Below are 6,953 nucleotides of genomic sequence, written 5' to 3'. Positions count from 1 at the left end.
TGTCTCACACAACTTTAAATATCTCTTTATAGGAAATTTCTTTGCTTACACGGTCTCTTTTATAAGAAACTAGACTAATTAAGCTTTGATTACATATTTTATTCAGCCTATAATTCCACACCAACAATTTATAGTGATTTTCTAAATTCACGTTAGTGCTGCTGCCCTAAGCAAATTATTACAATTTGCTCTTAAATTTCCAAGTCCAAACACTTATGAACTTACCATTTGAGTTAAAGACATATTATGGCCACATCATATCTTATTAAATCAACTCATTATGTCCTATTGTGATTGAATTTACTCAACGTTTAATCACTTAAAACTTACCTCGGAAGTGGTCGACGACTAGATATCCACGACTATTCGTTTACTTTCTCTTTTCCCCTATCCGACTTTGATCCTCTTTGCTCTTAAGCTTAAGTAAAACAATAGATTTGCTTAAGTACTTAACTAATATTATTCATTTAACAATCACATTTGGCAATCACATATCATTTAATCTATATCTAAAACAATAGATTTCAATATGTATCATATTTAATAAAACATGCCATGACTCGATTTCATGCTTATTTAATTTATATCTAATTCACATTCACAAGCAAGGAGTCACTCAATTTATCATGCTTCCTTATTCATGAATTTAATCATATTGCCAAATGTCCTTATGTGTACATGGTACATACATAAGGCATATATATATACTTATATATGACCATTACAATTTAAACATTTAATCATAATCGGCAAGCTTTATTTCAACTATTTAAGCTGCAAACCAATTATGTTATTCATTAACATTTCGTCATATTAAATCTTTGATTAACCAATTTAACACATACTAAAATCCAATCATACATCTAACCTTTATCTCAATACTAAACCGAGTTACAAGATTATACATTACACTAAGCATATCATTAAACATACCTATTCAATTTAGCTAATTTCATAGCCGATTAATCACCTTACCCCACATTACTCAATGCCGAATATTAACCCAACATCACAAGCATAATCACCATGAAACTTACCTTAATACACATTTTATCCCATTGCCGAATACATATATATATCATCAAACAAATATTTATTCACATAACAACAATTTATTCACATCTCTATAAATGATCATAATCGGACATTATAAACAAATCAACTAGTTTAGCATTCAAATTCTTCTAACGATTCCTCAATCACTTACTCAATGAACAACAATCCAAGCACATCAAAGCATAGTCGAATGTATCATTCTTCTTAAATTCATATTCGAACACTCAATTATACCTTAACTTATCCATTTCTTTCATTTAAACAACCCACATAACTTATTCATTCATGAACACATTCGGTACTATGCATGTTTACAAATATTTCTTGGCACCTTTATCACATTTTCACAATCGGCATAACCATGTTACCAATCTAATACATCAAAATTTCCTTATCCAAGACTACATTCAGCATATATATATTCACATAAACACAATAGCCGAACTCTTCATGAAGTTACTGAGACTCATCATTTGCCATTTCACACACACTCACATCCAATCCTTTTTATTAAACACTTAAAATCAACCATCTTCATGCCTCATCACAAAAACATCAAAACACCTACCAAGACACTCTACAACCCATAGCCGAATGCATCACTTCAAACCAATAACAAAAATTGAGTCATGGGCTATGAAAGGAGCTTAGCAATTAACTCAATTTCACATAAATTATCAAGAAATAAAATTAAACATACCTCCAATTAGAACCACCAAGGCCAAATATCAAAGAGCCCTTTTGTTCTACCTTAGATTTTGAGCTTGCTCCACTGCCGAAATCCTCAAAGCATTTTTCTCCATTCTTTCTCAAACATTCACATGAACAAGGCAAGGATGTATGGCCTTCTTTTTTTTCTAATACTTATTTCCTATTATAAAACCATGTAGTCATTATAATATTAATACAAAATGCATATATTTTGTATCCCATACCATCATGGCCGACCACTTCCTCTAGAGTGGGGAATTTGACATGCAAGTCTACATTTTTTCCACCATGCATTATTTGCCCACTACCATTTAACCTATCACATTTCCAAAGTTTCACACATAAGTCCTTTCTAATTAATTTCACATTTAAAAGACAAAATCAAAACATGAAATTTTCACACACACACTTTCACTTATAATAGGCATAAAATATGACATTTAATTATTCTTGTGACTCGATTTTGTGGTCCCGAAACCACTTCTCGACTAGAGTCAAATTAGGACTGTCACATAATCTCTCTCGAGTATATGTTACAATTAAGGTTGAACCTAGACTTGTAATCCTAATTGAGCTCTTTTGAGCATACGTTTCGTAATGGACTTAGTCTGGACTGGTAATCCTATAATACGATATGTGGCTCGAAAGTATGTTCTTTGATCTAGTGCCCTAATAGGTTCTCTTAAATAAGAATTGACAGGTTATTGAATTGTACACCTTGAGTGTACTACTTGAGTATCCATCAAAATTTCTATGATTCAACGGACAAAGCTCTTGCCATGATGAGAGAATTATAAGATGAAATGATAATGTCTTGAAAGAATATTGCATGACGAGCTCATCTATGTTTACTTGATGTAATAGAAAATTTTCTGACTAACATGTTTGATTGAATGCATGTGTTTAGGCAATTTTGTCAAATGGATGGAAAACATGATATTGTATACTTAGATTTAATAAATGGGATTGGTAAGTTTAGTTTCCGTTATACGAACTTACTAAGCATGTAATGCTTCCTCTATTTTATTTTCCCCTGTTTTATAGTGCTTAGAAGCTCGCGAAGGTTGGAAATCATTGGAGCAGCGTAACACTATCTACTAGCTTGTTTTGGTATATATAGCAAAATCATTTTGGTATAATGGCATGTATAGGCTAACCTGGCCATAAATGGCTTAACTATGTGGTTTGTAATCTAGCCATTGGAATGGCTAGTAATGGTTTTTTTTGATATACTTGTAATATCATACTATGGTAGCTACATACATGTTAAATGGTTGTTCAAATTATACCTAACATATGGAATTACCAAGGTAAGATTATGAACATGTATGCATGTAATGATATGCCATGTTGAATGATAGAATTTGCTTAATTTGAATGCTTAAGATGGTTGGTATTTAGATGTGAGTTTAAGTTGAGGTTATTACTGTGATTTTGGGTGAGAAATGAAGCTAGAAATGGCTTCATTTTGTCTGCACGGTCAAACACACAGGAGTGTGTCTAGATCATGTGTGACACACGGCCTGGTACATAGGCGTGTGCTTAGGCCGTGCATTTCCTACACCTAAATTTGAGAAACAGAATGCTCAGAATTGATCACACAAGTAGAGACACGGGCATGTGTCTCAGCTGTGTGTGCTACACGACTTAGAACACAGGCGTGTGTCTTGGCCATGTGAAACCTGCACCTAAATTCAAAAAATAAAATTAACCACATGGCCTAGCACACGGAAGTGTGGCATGATCGTGTGCGCAAGTCAGATAGTTACACGGGGTCGAACACGGCCTACAGCATGAATGTGTGAGCCCTGCACCTTGGAAAATTTTTGAAATGTCGCAAAAAAATTCTTAGAGTTTCTGATTCAGGCTCGATTCGATTTTAAGCTCATATCGGGCCTCGAGGGTCCATTTATGGACATTCTAAATAATCTCGGGAAATTAACAGTGATTGACGTGATTTATTTGTAAATGTTCTAAAAGTTTCGGTAATGCTCTGTAACTTTGTTCTGGCGACGGATACGGGTTAGGGGTATTACAGCAACTTTACGTTACCTTATCCGGTGCTCCCTAATAATAACTCTTCGGAGTTACCTGGAAAGCTCTATGGGCTCCCTGATTAAAACTCTTACGATTTTCCTGTTTAACCTGGATAAGCGTCCTGTTACATGGCTCACTTGAGCATCCTAATATATGTGGCTCGAGAATGTGCTTCCTAATTATGTGCCCTATCGGGTACCCTTGAACATGAATTGACGGATTATTGATTTGTATACCTCACGTATACTACTTGAGTATCCATCGTTATTTCAATAATTCAATGGATAAATCTCCTAACATGAGAAATTATAAGATTAAAAGAATTATGTCTTTAATGTTTTTGAAATACTTGAAAGTGTGAAACATGAAGAGCTCATTCATGTTTATTTGATGTACATGTGAATTATATGATTAACTTGTTTAATTGACTGTATGTGATTAGGCTAATTGCCAATTTGTTGGGAAGCATGTTATTGCTATGCTTATTTATTTGAATATGTTTGGTAAGTTTAATTCCTGTTATATGAACTTACTAAGATTAAACGCTTACTAGGTTTTCTTTTCTACGTTTTATAGTGCTCAAAACCTCGCAAAGGTTAAAGATCGGTCGGAGTATCATCACACTATCTACCAGCTTGTTTTGGTATAAATAGTAAACTTATTTCGATATAATGGCATGTATAGGTTAACTTGGCCAATTGTTGGATTGTAAATGGTAGGTTGTAATCTAGCCATTGGAATGGCTAGTGATGGTTGATTTGGTATATTTACAAGGTTATATCATGGTAACTACATAGGGCTTTAGTATGGTTTGATTGAGTTATGTTAAACATGAATGTCTATAAAAGGTAAGATAAAATGAATGTGATGATATATCAAGTTAAATGTTAGAGTTGGCTTGGTTATATTGCTTGGATTGATTGGTATATGTTTGCAAGTATTGGTGTATGTAGTTGGCAAAAATTGGGTGAGAAATAATGCTAGGAAATGACTTTATTTTGTCAATAGGGAAGACACACAGATGTGTGTTTTGACCGTGTGTGACACATGGCTTGACACATAAGTGTGTGGTTTGGCTGTGTGTGATAACTGCCTAGAACATGGGCTTGTGTCTTAGCAGTGTGAAACCTGCATCTAATTTGTGAAAAATTAAATTGACTACACGGCCTAGCACACGGGCGTGTGGCAAGCTGTGTAGATAAGTTAGAGAGTTACACGGGTAAGGACATGGGTTGGGACACGATCGTGCGCCTCACATCGAATGCCGACACGGCCTGAGACATGGGCATGTCACTTGGCCGCGTGGCTCACACGGCCTACTGACATGGGCGTGTGACCATTGTATATAAGAAAAAATTTAAAATTTTGTGAAAACTTTTTTGAGATCCCAGTTTAGTCCCGACTTCTTTCTAATGTTTAAATTGGGCTTCGAGGTCCATTCAAGGGACAATATGAATAGTTTCAGGTATGAACAGTAAATGAAATGAATTATCTGTAATTATTTTGTAAAGTCCAGTAATGCTTCGTAATCCTATTCCGGTGACAGATATGGGTTAGGGGTGTTACATTTATTAGTATTAGAGCTATGGTTTAGTCGATTCTTGGATTAACGTAGCAAGTATGAGTTTAACTATACATGCTATTATATAATTTATGATAGTATGATATTTCCTGATCATTTTTAAATGTATTTTTCATATAGTAATGTCATCCAACGAAGCTAGAGCTGAATCTAAGGAAGCTAAGAGCACTACTCAAGCTTCCATTCAACGAGCTGTATCTAGTAGTAGTAGAAGGCCTCTATTTGAGGGCCGAGGTGAGGAGGCAAACGAAGCTTTCTTTTAAATGATGAATGAGTGGTTCACTGAATACTTGAGAACAAATTCTACTGTACAAGAACCTCTCCCACCTTTTCCTTAACTGGTTCCGGAGATGCCACAGGGTGCTGAATCTATTAGAATTGGTAAGCCTCCTGTAGATAAAATTCGAAAATATGGGGCAGAAGAATTTAGGGCTACTGTCAATGATGATCTGAATAGAGCTGAGTTTCGGTTGGAAAATACCATTAGGGATTTAGATGAATTATCATGTACACTAGCTGAATGTTTGAAATGTACCGTATCATTGCTAAAAGATTCAGCTTATCAATGGTGTAATACTTTGATTTCTGTTGTACCGAGGGAAAATGTTACATGGGAATTCTTCCAGACAGAATTTAGAAAGAAATACATTAGTCAAAGATTTCTGGATTAAAAAAAAGAAAGAATTCTTAGAGCTCAAATAAGGAAACATGACTGTATCTGAATACGAGCGGGAATTTGTTTGGGTGAGTAAGTATGCCAGAGAATGGGTTTTGACTAAGGCTGATATGTGTAAACATTTTGAGGAAGGATTAAATGAAGACATCAAGTTATTGATTGGGATTCTTGAATTAAGAGAATTTGTGACTTTGGTTGATCGAGTACATAAAGCCCAGGAGTTAAGTAAAGAAAAGAAGCAAGCAGAGAAAGAAGCCTGGATTTCTGGTAAAAGATTTATGTGTAAGTTACAATAATCTACTTCAAAGAAATCAAAGAAGTACTATGATCATTTACTACATCTATGGGATATTTCAGAAAAAGAGCAAAGCTCTTAACACTCTAACCCGAGATCTTTGTCTCCATCTGTAACCTGTGTTTGAAGTGTTGGTAACCCCAAATTGAAGTGCCAATACTGTAATAAATTTCATTTTGGAGAATACAGTTTGGGAAGTGGAGCATGTTATAGATGTGGTTCTCTTGACCATTTTCTTAAAGATTTTCTAGAAAGGATTGAAAAAGATATTGATCAGACTTCGAAGCTAAGCAATCCTGGTTCGAGAGGTAGACCACCCCGACATCCTAGAAATGTCAGTGGTAGCGAAAGTGCTACAAAAGATTCAACAATTAAATCTGAGGCATGAGCACTGGCAATGACATATGCTATACGTGCAAGAGAGGATGCCTCTGCACCAGATGTCATTACCAGTACATTTTCTCTACTTGATATTGATATTACTACTTTGATTGATCCCGGTTTAACACATTCATACATATGCACAAAATTAGTGTCTGTTAAAAATTTACCTATTGAATTCACTGAATTTGTGGTTAAATTTTCAAACCCCCTGG

Source organism: Gossypium hirsutum, chromosome A07 (genome assembly GCF_007990345.1).
Source record: "Gossypium hirsutum isolate 1008001.06 chromosome A07, Gossypium_hirsutum_v2.1, whole genome shotgun sequence".
Classification (NCBI taxonomy): Eukaryota; Viridiplantae; Streptophyta; class Magnoliopsida; order Malvales; family Malvaceae; genus Gossypium; species Gossypium hirsutum.
The sequence above is the reverse complement of the archived record's forward strand: the minus strand, read 5'-3'. Positions refer to the sequence as shown.